The sequence below is a fragment of the Macaca nemestrina genome, chromosome 1 (genome assembly GCF_043159975.1).
Source record: "Macaca nemestrina isolate mMacNem1 chromosome 1, mMacNem.hap1, whole genome shotgun sequence".
Lineage (NCBI taxonomy): Eukaryota > Metazoa > Chordata > Mammalia > Primates > Cercopithecidae > Macaca > Macaca nemestrina.
The window spans coordinates 220297834-220312841 of record NC_092125.1 but is presented as its reverse complement, the minus strand read 5'-3'; the positions used below and the strand labels follow the sequence as shown (position 1 = coordinate 220312841).

The 15008-nt window shown below is 41.9% G+C and overlaps 1 protein-coding gene and 1 long non-coding RNA gene across 4 annotated transcripts in view; both read left to right on the top strand.

Moving 5' to 3' along the window:
* Positions 1-15008, top strand: part of LOC105473204 (kazrin, periplakin interacting protein) — a 1227585-nt gene that overhangs the window by 297500 nt on the left and 915077 nt on the right. The window lies entirely within an intron of this gene.
* LOC112425122 (uncharacterized) overlaps positions 5234-15008 on the top strand; it is a 34179-nt gene continuing 24404 nt past the window's right edge. The window contains exon 1 of the long non-coding RNA XR_003016135.2: positions 5234-13748. This is a non-coding gene — a long non-coding RNA (uncharacterized lncRNA). The remainder of the gene's footprint in view (positions 13749-15008) is intronic.

Genomic DNA, 15008 nt, shown 5'->3' with positions numbered 1-15008 from the left:
GGCCTTAAAAAACTAAGAGAGTGGATAAACCAAGTGGATGTCAAGGGAGAGACCATTTCAGAGACAAGGAACAGCAGGTATCAAGGCCGTGAGTCAGGAGGATGTCTCAACTCTTCGAGGAACAATCAGGAGACAACAGTGGTTGGAAGAGGGTGAGCAAGGGTGAGAGTTCCGGAGAATAAATCAGAGTAGAGGACAGGGCAAGGTAAACCATTTATGGCTTTGAAGGGGTCTGGTTTTATGCTGAACAAGAGGGGAAGCCTATGGGGGATTTCAAACAAAGGAATGATATAACTTGATCAAGCATTCCAAAAAAGTAACCTGGACTATAGGGCTGAAGGAATGGAAACTAGGTGACCTATTAGGAGACAGTAACCCAGATATGAAATAACGTTACTTGGACCATTACCTCTCCAAGGTGGTGAGAAGTGGACAACTTCTGGAATTCCTTTTAGGTGATGCCAAGAGATTTTGTTGATATATAGGATGGGAAGTGAGAGAGAAAGAGAGGAGTCAAGGGCAACTCTGAGCATTGTGGCTTGAGCATCTAGAAGAATCAAGAAGGCTGGAGGGAAAAGAAGGAGAGTGAGAACATCAAGGGGAGGTGATTGAAGGCAGAATCAAGAGTTTGGGTTGGGACATATGTTTAAGATGCTGGAGGACCTCCAAGTAGAGATATTTAGTGAGAAGCCTGGGGTTCAGGGAAAGAATCAGACTGGAAATACAAACTTATTTGATGGGGCAAGTTCATCTAGGGAGTTAGTGTAAATGAGGAGAGGAGAAGTCCCAGGACTGAGGCCTGGGAAAGAGTAGTTTCCAAAGGCTGGGAAGGCGAGGAGGAACCAGCACAAAGACTGAGGCGGAGCAGCCGGTGAAGGTGAAGGAGGCTTCAGAGAGAGTGCTGCCACCATAGCAAGCCGAAGAAAGCATATTAAAAAGCTGAAAATGATGCTATGTGAGCAATTCTGCTGATAGATGGGCCGGAATGAGTATGTCCATTGATCACTGGAGGCAGCGATGTGGAGGACATTGGTGCCTGTGATAAGGGAAAATTAGGTGGATTCTGGGGGCATGAGCCCAGCTGGAATGAGTTCAGGAAAGAATGGGGAGGGGTGTAGAGATGACTTCTTAGTGGGGTTTTACCAAGGGGCAGATCATGGGTCCATCTGGTAGTTAGAGAAGAATATAGAGTTAAGAGAAATAGGGATTTTTTTTGTTTTGTTTTTAAACAGAGCATATCCTGTGTTGTTGAGAATGAGGGAAATATTGTTGATGCAGGACAGTGGGACAGTACCTGCCATAATGCTATTCACAGGTTATCAAAGTGGAAGGAATTTGAGAAAGAACTGATTAGAGATGTTGTAAATGAAAAAAGGTAAATGTTAAAACAAAAACAAAAACAAAACAAAACAAAAACAAAAACAGGCTGGGCATGTGGTGCATGCCTGTGATCTCAGCACTTTGGGAGGCCTAGGCACGTGGACCACCTGAGGTCAAGAGTTCTAGACCAGCCTGGCCAACGTGGCGAAACCCTGTCTCTACCAAAAATACAAAAACTAGCCAGGTGTGGTGGCGCATGCCTGTAAGCCCAGCTACTTGGGAGGCTGAGAGAGGAGAATTGTTTAAACCCAGGAGGCAGAGGTTGCAGTGAGCCAAGATCACACCACTGTACTTCAGCCTGTGCGACAGAGCAAGACTCCATCTCAAAAAAAAAAAAAAGAAAAAAAAAAAAAAAAGAAAGAAAAACCACCATTCTAAGTAGACTAGAAGAATAAACAAATAAGAAGAGTGAGCAGGAAGGTCAGGCTGAGAGATTCCCCCAGAAAAAGCATACAGGAATAAACATGAGCATTCTGAAAAACAAGTTGATATGTGGAGTTGAGGAGCCGGGAGAACCAGGAGAAAAATAGGGAGAATGCAGGGGGTAACATTTGCGGTCGTAACGGCTGGAGTCTTTGTAGAGCTGAACACAGACACGTGTCCTCAGATTGAACAGGACCACCAGGTTGCACCCAGGGTTGAAAAATCATAGCAACAGCCACAGTAGTAGTAGTAGTTGTTGTAGTCATAGTAAAAACTTACACATTGAAATATCATAGTGGCATTTTGAGTTATCAAGTAGAAAGACAAAAATGGAAAAGCTGCCAGAGACAGGCTGGTTTGAGTTAGGTCACAAAGGGTCTTTGAGACCAAGAAAAGAATTTTATTCCAAGAGCAATAGAAGCCACTGGAGGATCCTAAGAAGGGAGAAGGATGGTGATAAAAATCTGACTTTTTACAGATGTTTTTGGGTACTGAGGGAGAGTAAACGATGGCAAAAAGACTTGATGGAGCTGGGCATAGTGGCTCACACCTGTAATCCCAGCACTTTGGGAGGCTGAGGCGGGAGAAGCACTTGAAGCCAGGAGTTCAAGACCAGCCTGGCCAACATGGCAAAACCGCATCTCTACTACACATACAAAAATCAGGCAGGCATCGTGGCACATGCCTGTAATCTCAGCCACTCAGGAGGCCAAAGCACAAGAATCACTTGAACTGGGGAGGCAGAGATTGTAGTGAGCCAAGATTGTGCCACTGCACTCCAGCCTGGGTGACAGAGCAAGACTCTATCTCCAAAAATAATAATAATAATAATAATAATAATAATAAATTGATGGTTGGGGCAATTGCAAAAGCAAGGAGAGCAGGTAAGAAGCTATCAGATTAGTACCATCAAGAGGTGAATGTTTATAACTATTAATATGAAAGTATTTATTGAGAGCTTAAGTGTCCAACACTAGTATAAACACTGTACATATGTTTATTGCATATTCATTACGATCCTCTAAGGTAGGGTTGTCTATAATCTCCATCTGACAGATGAGAAAAGGGATGCCTAGAGAAGTTAAGTAAGTTACTGGAGGTTACCCAGTAGGTAGGTGACAGAGCTAAGCTTTGAACCTGGGTCTTCTGGCTTCAGAGCCCAGGCTTTAATCAATACATGTTAGGGCTTTGCACTAACCATTAATGATAAAGAATGGAGGAGTGGATGGGTTTGAGAGACAGTTTGGAGGCAGATTTGACAGGTCGATGATGTGGGAGTAAGAATAAGAAATACATCAAAAATGATTCCTGTATTTTGACTTGGGCAATTTGTGGTACTCCTTACTGACATTTCAAGTCCCTGCTTAAATACAGTGTTCCCTGTTGCATTTAAAATAAATCCACACTCTCCTCCATGACTTCTAAGCCCCTATGCTAATAGCCTGCTAAAAGAGTGACCAAGCATCCAGTTTGCTCAGGACTGCTACTCTCCCACCCTCACCGCCCTTTTCTGCCCAGCCACACGGACCTTCATTCAGGCAGGTGGGACTCTCTGATCTCCCTCCCGCCTTTGAACATAAGTTTCCGTGAGTAGACAGCTCTCTGTCCTCACTGTGCACAGATGGCTTCCATCATTCCTCAGGTCTCAGTTTAAATGTCACCTCTCCCAGGGCCCTTCCTAACCACACTGTCTCACGTAGCCTCCACCACCAATTTTCTATCTTACTCACTCTCCACCCCCAAAACTGATCACAGGCTCAAGGACTATGTGGAATTAGTGGATGACTCCTCTGCTGGGTTGCAGCCTCCTTGAGTGCAGGGCCCAGGTCTGTCTTGTTCACCTGCCTGAAGCAGGCACTTGCCACGCAGTTGTTGAAAGAAGGGCTCTGGGGATGAAGTAAGAAAAATTGACAATAATTGCAGCAAGAGACATTTTACCAGCATATCAGGAAAAGACTTTCTCACTGGAAGTTGCTAGAAAAGGTTACCAAGAGACCTTGCAGCAAAGACATATTCAGAAATTAAGGCTTCTAATGATATCCTTAGCATTTTTTCCCTCCGCTTCTGCACCTCTGGCTTGCTCTAATCACAGTTAAGGAGTTAGCTGAGACCCACAGGGATCCTGGGCTTGGTGATAGGACAGATTATAAATTCTGCAAACTGTTTTCTACCTGACATCTTCCTTCTGCTTGGCCTTGCTATTAGAAAGAGAGCTACTGAAATTTAAGGAAACTACAGTTTTGACGCTATCAAATGACTGCTTCATTTCATTTGTATCACAGATAAAAGTGGTTAATGTTTATCTGCTGTTTAACTTTTCTTTGATGCATGCATATCCTATGTAGTCTTGTTTTTGTTCTGTTTTAAACATTATCTCTTGCTCACAACAGTGAAAAATTGGAAACCAAATAAAAATCCAATAATACTTGACTGGGTAAATGAATTTGAGCTCATCCCTAGGGTAAAATACACTAGAACCATTAAACACAATTAGGTAGATCTATGATTATTGACATGAAAACATGTCCATAATAAATTGGTAAATTTAAAAAAAACTTAGAAGAAAGTACACAAAAATGTTAATAGAAGTGATCTCTGAACAGTGAGATAATAGTTTTTGTTTCGTCGTTTCTTTTTATTTTTTTTTTCGAATTTCTATAGTGAGTATGTGTTATTTTCACAACTAGTAGGGGAAAACACTTCCCCGTATGGAAAAAAAATTTTTTAAACAAGTTAGAAGAAATACATGTCTTACTTGCTAACACTTATTATTCTATGGAACTACCCCTAGTCTCCTAAAAGGGCAGCAAATTTGGATTGAGTCTGATTTGTCTCTGCATATGCATGTGTTATTTGTAATATGTTGGTAACATATAAGCAAATGCAGAAAACCTGCTGTTAAAATGTGTAATATGGGGCCGGGCGCGGTGGCTCAAGCCTGTAATCCCAGCACTTTGGGAGGCCGAGACGGGCGGATCACGAGGTCAGGAGATTGAGACCATCCTGGCTAACCTGGTGAAACCCCATCTCTACTAAAAAATACAAAAAAAAAAAAACCTAGCCTGGCGTGGTGGCGGCACCTGTAGTCCCAGCTACTCGGGAGGCTGAGGCAGGAGAATGGCGGGAACCTGGGAGGCGGAGCTTGCAGTGAGCTGAGATCCGGCCACTGCACTCCAGCCTGGGCGACAGAGTGAGACTCCATCTAAAAAAAAAAAAAAAAAGTGTAATATGGCACGTGCTTTGTGATACAAGTGTGTCTATATACATTTTGTATGCATATATCTTGTCCTGTATTCAGTATATTGTTTTTACTGAATTTATTTTTCTAAGTGAAATACTTAACGCACAGCCTATTGAGATAACTGATTCATATTCTAATCCTCTCCACCACACCTGTGCTGGAAGTGAACACCCACCAAGGGTCTTGGTTGCTTTTTTTTTTTTTTTTTTTTTAACTTAATGAGACTTTTAAGAAAGCTAAAGCACCCAGCTGGCTGGCTCCACAGAGACTGTAGAGCTCCTGACAGCCTCATTAGTATTTGTTACTCAAACACAAACTTTCCTCGAGAGTTCCCAACGCACCTGTGCTTCTTTCCTTTGATTGGCGCATGGCCTCTCTTGGCCCAATTTATCTTAGGGAGTGGCGTGCCTGTTGGGTTAGATAATGAATGATGAGCAAAGATGGCCTTCAGAGATCTGGTTTTGCATCTCCACTGATAATGGTTCTTAGCTCTCACTGCCTGTGACAGACATTTCTTTTGAACCAGTTTTCATGTTCATTCTTTTTTTCTTTAGTTTTCATGTTCATTTTCTTTTTTTTCTGGTCTTTCCCTCTTTCCCTTTCTTCTTTTCCTTTACCTCTCTCCAACTCCATCTCAAAGTTTCTCTCTCTCTCACAAGAAAGCAGATGAGGTATTTATCAGTTGATATTAGTAGTTGCAAATCTGCAGTGAGCTGTTAATGCACCCAGCGCTCTAATTCCAGGGCGTTGGACAGTCCCTGTGTCTCCAGTGACATACCTGACTGGCACTGACATACCTGGCTGCCCCAGAGCAGCTGGTAGAGCCTGGCAGAGCCTGGCAGCTGCTCCCCAGGTCAAACTCCGTACCCCTACTTTCATTCCCACCTCAGCCAGCCTGACCTGCTCCTGAAAGGGACCTTTGTGTGTGGACTCTGTAGACAAAGCCCCAGCATCAGTGCATCTCATCATTAATTCCTTTGGGCTCCAACTCACTCAATCTAAGAAAGCCAAGTGAGATCCCCTGCCTTGGTACATTGTTCGTTTCTTTTTTTCTTTTCTTGAGGCGAAGTTTTGCTCTTGTTGCCCAGGCTGGAGTGCAATGGCACGATCTCGGCTCACTGCAACCTCCGCCTCCCAGGTTCAAGTGATTCTCCTGCCTCAGCCTCCCAAGTAGCTGGGATTACAGGCACGCGCCACCACGCCTGGCTAATTTTGTATTTTTAGTAGAGACGGGGTTTCTCCATGTTGGTCAGGCCGGTCTCAAACTCCCGTCCTCAGGTGATCCACCTGCCTTGGCCTCCCAGAGTGCTGGGATTACAGGTGTGAGCCACCGTGCCCAGCCTCATTTCTTATTTTCTTTACTTATTTTATTTTCACAAACATGGAGTGCTTCTTAAATGCCAGATTCTGTGTAATCACTTTAATTTATCAAATCCTCTTAACCCAGTGAGGTAAGTATCAACATCATTCCCATGTTTCAGTTGGAAACTAGAGCAAGAGGGGGGGTCAGGATTCAACCCAAGACAGTCACACCTGGTGAGTCCTGGAGGCAGGATTAGAACCAAGGCTGATTCAGGAGCTCCTGCATTCAAGCTGCTCTCTATGTCCCTGGCTCCTCCTTGGCTGGGGCAGAACTGCAGGAGACACACGCGCTTTCTGCGACAGTTCAGGCTGCTTAGGAACAGCCATTAGTTTTCGTCAGTTCCTCTTCTGAAGTTTTTAGGGAAGGCATTCTAAATGTGTGAGTAGCTGAGACAGCATTACCAACCTGGTCTTGCCTGGTGTGGGAATCACAGGTAAGCAGGCTTGTTCAGATGGGAGCTTCTCCTGTGTTGCAGGAGGGCTCTGGGATACCCCAGGTGCTGGGGACCAGTGCAGGGAAGAGAGTAGGCATGGTGTGGGGAGAACAAGTTCTGGATCCAGTGGAACTACTCACTTGCTAGGTGTGTTTCTGAAATGTCCCTTAACTTCTGTGGAGAGTGTTTGGGTCTACACAATGGGAACATTATTATTTTAGCTAGTGGCCTCAGGAGTGTCAGAAAAGAGGCAGCTAGTATTCCAAAGGGCATATGTTACAGGTAAGTCACTATGCTAGGTATTTTCACATTTCCCCTGTTGAAGCAATAACTTTGGGAAGATATAAATCATGATCAGGGAGGCCGAGGCAGGCAGATCACCTGAGATCAGGAGTTCGAGACCAGCCCGGCCAACATGCCAAAATCCTGTCTCTACTAAACATATAAAAAATTAGTTCGGCGTGGTGGTGGGTGCCTGTAATCCCAGCTACTCAGGAGGCTGAGGCATGAGAATTGCTTGAACCCAGGAGGCGGAGCTTACAGTGAGCTGAGATCGTGCCACTGCACTTCAGGCTGGGTGACAAGAGCAAAACTCCGTCTCAAAAAAAAAAAAAATCATGATCATAGATAGGAACGTGTTTTATAAAATTAGGTTCTTTGCAAATATAAGGAATTATTATGATAAAAACATGTTGCATTATACTAAGTAATAAAATAAATAGTAAGAAGCCTATCATGAGGTATTTTAATTGATTATGGACTGTATCCCCAAAATGAGATAGACAGTGAAAAATGGATTCTATATAATGCATCAAATAGATTTTGGAAGAGTGGAGTGCAAGAGGGAATATCCAGTGTCTGCATACAGTAGGGGATCAATAAATACTTCATTAGAAGTGGATAATAGAGAATGGCTTCAGGGCACAGTCATGAAACTAAGTCATAGGCTGTAGGCTCTTTTCTTCTCCCGTGAGTGTGTACTTAGGACTGAAGCCTACACTACATTACCCAACAGTTGCTCGTCTTCATTCCTTAATCCTTTTTTTTTTAAAATACGTGTATTAATTACTCACTTCTGGAATGTGTAATATGCTTCAGTCTTGGTTTTAGATATAAGAATATGTTTGAAAGTTTAAGAAATGATGGTATTTCAGTCCCAGGAAAGAGATAGGGATTTCAGGCTGAAACAGAGATTCACATCCCTCGATTTGACAAAGTAATCATTGACTTGAGAGTCCAGGGCCTTCTGAAAAGGTGGCATTCACTAAAAACAAATGTTATCCCATAACCCAATAAACGTAGGTACAACTCAGTATGCGCTAAAGTAATTTTAGAAACCATCATTTCATTTCAGCAGTAAAGGCAGCTCGAAGTGGTATGAATTCCCCATTAAGATGATGTGGTGGGGAGAGTGAAGGAATCTTTCGGTACAATCCATTTATTTTAGTGTCCCAAATGTTCATAGCAACAGGAGCAAACGTGGTTGCAGCTGCCATTGTGGTCGGCCTCTTGTCACTGTGGGAAATGAATGGCCTCTCCTTAGCCACCAACCTGCACTGCCTCCACAACAGAGGATTCATCAGTTTTCTCCAGAGAGTGGAATAGAAATCACATTTGGGTGTGTTGCAAATTAAACTTTTAATAGAAAACCAAAGAAAGAAGCTTTGCCCATTTATTTTATGGGTTATTGCTTTTGAAGAAGGAAGAGAGATTGGAAGTAGGATAGTGCAGGTAAGACTGGTTGAACCATTCTTTGAAAATCTTCCTTTTGAGATATTTGCATGCTTTCTGAAACTTGAGGTTTCTTTTCCATTTCACTCCGGTTTTCTCATTATTTTCCAAATAATCATCAGAAATGACTTCTTCATGATTATTCTTTCTCCTCACAAACACACAGAATGTTTCCGAGCCATACCTTGTATAGGACATGCCAGGATTCATTTGTTAATTCTAACCTCTGAAAAAGAAATCATGGAGCAGAGAAAAGGTAGTGCGGACAACCTTTTCTTCAAAGGAGAAAGGTCCAGTTATATGGCGCTTAAACTGCTAATGTCTTTACTTTAAAAGAGTAAATAAAACTGACATTAAGTTATGACAGATTAAAAATCAGGCAAAATAATTTGATCTTTATTTCTTGTTCCACAAGGAGAAACAGAAATTTGTTTTACATTTTATTTAATCTTCCCTTTTCTCTGGCTATCCTATTTTTGTAAATGAAAAAAAAAATTTAGTCATGTGGCCTTAGAATTATTAAAAGGTGACAAATGTAAAGAATGGTACAACTTCGGGGATAAAAAAACTTTTATTTATATCTATGGAATTCCATAATTACAGAATTAACAAGGCATGGACTAATTTCTGCCCAGGCATGTAGAGTTGCAAAGTTATGGCGTATTTCAGCTGGCATAATTCATGTGATAGTTGACACCTAATTAGAAAAGATAATATTGGAATTCAGTTCTGTTAACCTCTTAAGACTTGCAAAGAATGGAGAAGAGGGAAGTGTATACTAGGGAATGCTAACCGCTGTCACAGATAACTGAAATCTCAGCAACTTAACTAATACAATCTGATTTCTTGCCAATATGAAGTTCTAAGAAGGTGTTCCCAATTTCCTGGAAGTCCAAGACATCGCATGGCCTTCCATGCAGTTGGTCACTCAGGGACTCAGGCTTCTTCTGTCTCCGATTCTTCATTCAGCAGGCAGATGGGGAAGAGGCTGAAAGTTGCATGTGGTAGATTAATAAGGGCCATGACTGAGCAGCCATCACTTACACCTACATGTAATTGGCTGGCACTTTAAGTCTCATGACTGTAATAAGTGCAAAGAAGGCTAGAGAATGTAATTCATTTGTGTTCTCAGGAGAGCGAGGAAATGGGTTTGGTAGTCAGGTCACCTAGTCTCTGGCACAGGGAACAAAGTCCCTGAGTATCAGGAATGAGAAAGTAGAGTTTGAAGGAAGATTCAGGAGTTGGGTCAACCTCCGGGGGAAGAGGAACTTGTCAAGAGGAGATAAAAATGTTCCTTATTGTCAGGAACAGCAGTTCCCATTGTTCCATGCCCTAGCCAGCATCGTGTTAGAAATTTCCTGTTTAATTTATTGTAAAGATTTTTTAATATAATTGATACACTGTGACAGTGAAAAAAGGATTTTCTGTTTAGCCAGCATTGTGAAAACACATTATCCTATTGGTGAACACATACATCTGATTAAAATGTCACCAATGGCTCATGCCTGTAATCCCAGCACTTTGGGAGGCCGACATGGGTGGATCACGAGGTCAGGAGATCGAGACCATCCTGGCCAACACAGTGAAACCCCATCTCTACTAAAAATACAAAAAAAAAAAAAAAAAAAAAAAATTAGCTGGGCATGGTGGCACATGCCTCTAATCCTAGCTACTTGGGAGGGTGAGGCAGGAGAATCGATTGAACCCAGGAGGGTGGAGGTTGCAGTGAGCCAAGATTGCGCCACTGCACTCCAGCCAGGTGACAGAGCAAGACTCTGTCTCAAAAAAAAAAGACACCCAGAGATAGGTAAACATTACTGCATGGGCAAGGTATATTCCTACCTGAAAGTAATGAGTTATCAAGGGAGTGCTTACAGAATCAAATTTCCCATTTCCATTTTTAATTTTTCAGTAATGTAACCATGTAAGAGAAAATTTAGAAAATACAATGTTTTAATATTTTCTTCAATCTGTGTTCTAGTCCACAAAGTCAGCCAACTTTTTGTTTTTTTTCTTTTCTGATTTTTAAAAAAAGAAATATAGAGGCATGCAGAAAAGAAACAGGATAGTTGTACTTATATTTCACCCGCAGTTGTGAATTTTGGTCAATAATAATTGGAAAAGTTATCATTCTTCCTGCTCAGTATTCATTGCAATGGCCTTGTCACACCAGTAGAAGAAAGAAAATCTTAGGTAAAATTGTCCTGTTCTCAAAGTGGACTGTTTGGTGATTTGTTGTAGCCTTCTTCTCTCTGAATGTAATGGTAACAGTTTTAGAGTCTATAGTAATTAGACATCATCATCCTCTTAATCTTAGCAAGAGGAAGTATAGTTAAAACAAGTTTTTTTAAAAAATAAAATAAAATATTTTAGTTTTTATAACATTTTAAACAAAATTAAAATTGTCCTTTTATGTATACCCAGTACCATCCCTTTTTAACCTAGCATAACTTCATGAGCATTTTCTTTTCTTTTTTTTTTTTTTTCCAAATTCCCTATTCTGAGAGGCACTCATGAGCATTTTCCCATGTCATTGAGCATTCTTCAAATTGAGTCATTGATAGCTGCATAATATGCCATCATGTGGCCATGCCTGCATTGAGTCAGCCATTCCCCTGTAACCGAGCACTCAGGTTGCTTCCAGGTTTTTCTTTGCTCTAAATAACTCTGTGATAAATGTCAGAGTAAATGATTCTTTACATTTCTACATCCTTTCTTTCTTTCTTTTCTTTTCTTCTTCTTCTTCTTCTTCTTTTTTTTTTTTTTGAGGTGGAGTTTCGCTCTTGTTGCCCAGGCTGGAGTGCAATGGCACAGTCTCGGCTCACTACAACTTCTGCCTCCCGGGTTCAAGTGATTCTCCTGCCTCAGCCTCCCAAGTAGCTGGGATTACAGGCACAGGCCACCAAGCCCAGCTAATTTTTGTATTTTTGGTAGAGATGGGGTTTCGCCATGTTGGCCAGGCTGGTTTCGAACTCCTGACCTCAGGTGATCCGCCCGCCTCGGCTTCCCAAAGTGCTGGGATTACAGGTGTGAGCCACCGCACCCAGCCCATTTCTACATCCTTTTTTACTGTAAATCGCTCGTGGTGATGTTAGGAGGTTAAAGGAAATGAGTATTTCTCAAGGGTTTTGTTGCTTATTGTCAGCTTCCTAACCTTTAGTATGTTGAACCCTTTTGCTGTAGTGATTCTGATTGTCCCCTCCCAACCCGAGCATCCTGTTTTTCAAAGCTTTGCTGTGATGATTGAAATATCAAAAATTGAAATGAAGGCAAAATTTAACCCTACACTTGCACAATATGATCTCACTCACTCATCTATTTTGTCTTTATTTCACGTTTTGATATTTTGTACCTTGTGAACTATTTTTGCATTAATCAAAAATATGTTGTTTTAAAATGTTATCTTGATTACTGAGTTTTTTGGCACCCCTTTAAATTTGGGGGCTGGGTGAGTGCCTCTTTCGCTTCATCCGTATCCTGGCCATTTTAGAATCCTGGTGAGTTGGAACATTCTGGAATGCCCAGCGACATTCTAATATCTGAGGGAAAAAAACATCTTAGGACTTAGATTACTAAGCTTATGAAAGATCAAAGACGATCAAGAGCTAGAGGGCCACACAAGACCTGCTGTGGGGTGGTTCACAAATGACTGAAAATGGACAGGCCAAGGAGGGCCCATGCTGGCTGATGGCAGATAATGGAGGTATCAGAACTTGCTTTGAAGCTTTTGCAACAGGACCTTCTATTCTCCTGATGCACATGCTTCACAAAGATTCCCCCTGAAACTGCCATTCCCCTCTCATTTGTTAAAAATATCGTTTACTGGAGCTGTGCACCCTATTACTTTTGGCTTTGATCTTTTTGAGTCTAATCACAGACTAAGAGTGTCCATGCTGTTTGGGCTGATTTAACACCAAAGCAAAGGATTATCTCCTGTATTCATAATGATACTTCTCCATCCCCTAAGGTGGAGGAGACAAAGGCTAATGGTTCGCAGAAGGATGGTAACCAGGCATAATGTACAGTTATCTGTGTTTAGAAATCAAGTTCTCATTTTAATTCTAGAAGTATTTCTCGTGTAAACATATACACGGTTGTCAATAGTAAAGGTTATATAAAAATAGCTCTTTAAAATTATCAAGGTAGTTTGCATAATGCTAAATATTAACTCATTGACTCATTCATTTATTTACTGAGCATTTATTATGTGACAGGTATGGTGGGTAGCCTCTGAGTAGACAGAGTGAAAAAAAAACAGCCAGTAGTCTCTACTCTCATAGAGTTCACAGTCGGGTAGGAGAGATAGATAATAAAATAATTACTTTGTAATTACAAACAGTAATGAGTATAAGAAAAGAGCAAAGTGCCCTGAATGTCTTCTTAATGTCCTGCACTTTGCCAAGTTGAGCTTTCATTGTCTTTTCATCCTGAGAATAATGCTGCAACATGGATATAATTTCCTGCATTTAACTGATGGTAAAATAAAGGGTAGTCTCAGCCGGCAACATGCTGAGGGTCTCCTAGAGATAGGTGGAAGTAGAGGTGGGTTTATAACTTGAGGGGTTGAGTCATGGCCTATGGTCTTACCTCTCCATGAGCTGCTTCTTCAATCATTTGCTCACCGGACTCCACTCTCATGCCCCACAACCCCCTTGAGATTCTAAGAGGTTCATAGACATTCCTGCGTTCTTACTTTAAGGTAGGAACCATGATGAGGATTGAACATAGGAGCCTCGCAGGACATCACAGTGTCTGTTTTGGTGAACATGTTGCTATGCAACTGAATGTTCGTACATTCTCTCTGCTTCCCTATGCTCCCACCACTACCCCACTCTAGAACTTGGGGCAGGTCAAACGAAGGAAAATTAGAATCTCGGCTGCTGTGCCAAGTAGCCATGGTTACCCAGATCCCTACTTCGTGCTGACCCATCACAGCAAAGGAAAAAAAGAGAACCTGTCAGGAATACCTCAAGATTTTTCTATTAGTACATCAGCTCCATTCCATTGAGAAACCAGAACCAGAAACCACACTGATGTCGCCCACAAGTTAGGTGACTTACCCACTACTCCTCAGTGTGGCATGGGACGTACTGGCCCAAGAGGCCTGGAGGTCCCTCCATGTGGAAATATAAGAACCAGGGGAGGTGTGTTTTCTAGCATACCCCATCTCCATTTCAGTAAGTAAAGTAAAACCCTATGCCTTCTGGGCAGTTGTAACCTTGGAAAAATCTGCCTGTCCTTCACAAATAATTTTTCAAGTTATGTGCATTTTCTTTTATAGAGATAAGGATTATAATATTAATAAATTAAGGCATAAAAATCAGTTTAAATAATTAAGTGAGTACTGTAGATAACTGTAGTGCAAATGTGACCCTAATAAATTTACTACTAACAATTTATTATCTACAGACCTGGACCCAACTTCCAATTTTGTAGACAGGCGACTATCAGATAACCGTTCATGTATTTATAACTGGTAATTGTAATTGTTTGTATAGCAGTTCAATACTGGTTATTAATATGCACCTGGCTATATATACCCATGCAAAGGTAGCCTACATCACTGTGTCCCCAGTGATGACAATCTGGACATCAGCATACAGCCAGGCCTCTTATTGGTACCCACTGAGAGTTGCCCTTCCAGATGAGCTGCTACTGTTTGTGGGGCCTGGAATTGTGAATGACTGATCCTTAGGTTTTATGTCTCCCTCTGATGTGGCTTCATCCTGTCCCTGCCCAGATTCATTCCTTCAGCAGGCATTCACATGCCTGTTTGGGGCCAGCGGTGGTGCTGGTTTCTATAGCATGACGAGAGAGGAAGACACTTGAAATGATTTGGTTGTGTCCCACCCAAATCTCATCTTGAATTGTACTCCTGTAATCCCCACGTGGGAGGGACACGTGGGAGGTAATTGAATCATAGGGGTGGGTTTTTCCCGTGCTGTTCTTGTGATGGTGAATAAGTCTCATGAGATCTGATGGTTTTATAAAGGCCAGTTCCCCTGCACATGCTCTCTTGCCTGCCTCCATGTAAGATGTGCCTTTGCTCCTCCTTCGCCTTCCACCATGATTGTGAGGCCTCCCCAGCCATGTGGAACTGTGAGTCCATTAGACCACTTTTTCTTTATAAATTACCCAGTCTCAGGTATGTCTTCATTAGCAGTGTGAGAATGGACTAGTACAACGCTTATATAGTCATCCTGCCGTTGGATGCCCGCTACAGTGGAGGTGAAGCAAATTGTGGACAGTGGGGTCTAAACCTTCTCCCTAATCAATATATTAATTAGACATGCATATGGGCAGGCAAGTTCTCAAACTTTTTGGTTAGAACTAACCCCATTGCACTCTTAAAAATTACTAAGGACCGCTAAGAGTCTTGGTCTATGTGGGTTAAATCTATCAATATTTACCAAAGGGCAATTAAAACTGAAGCATTT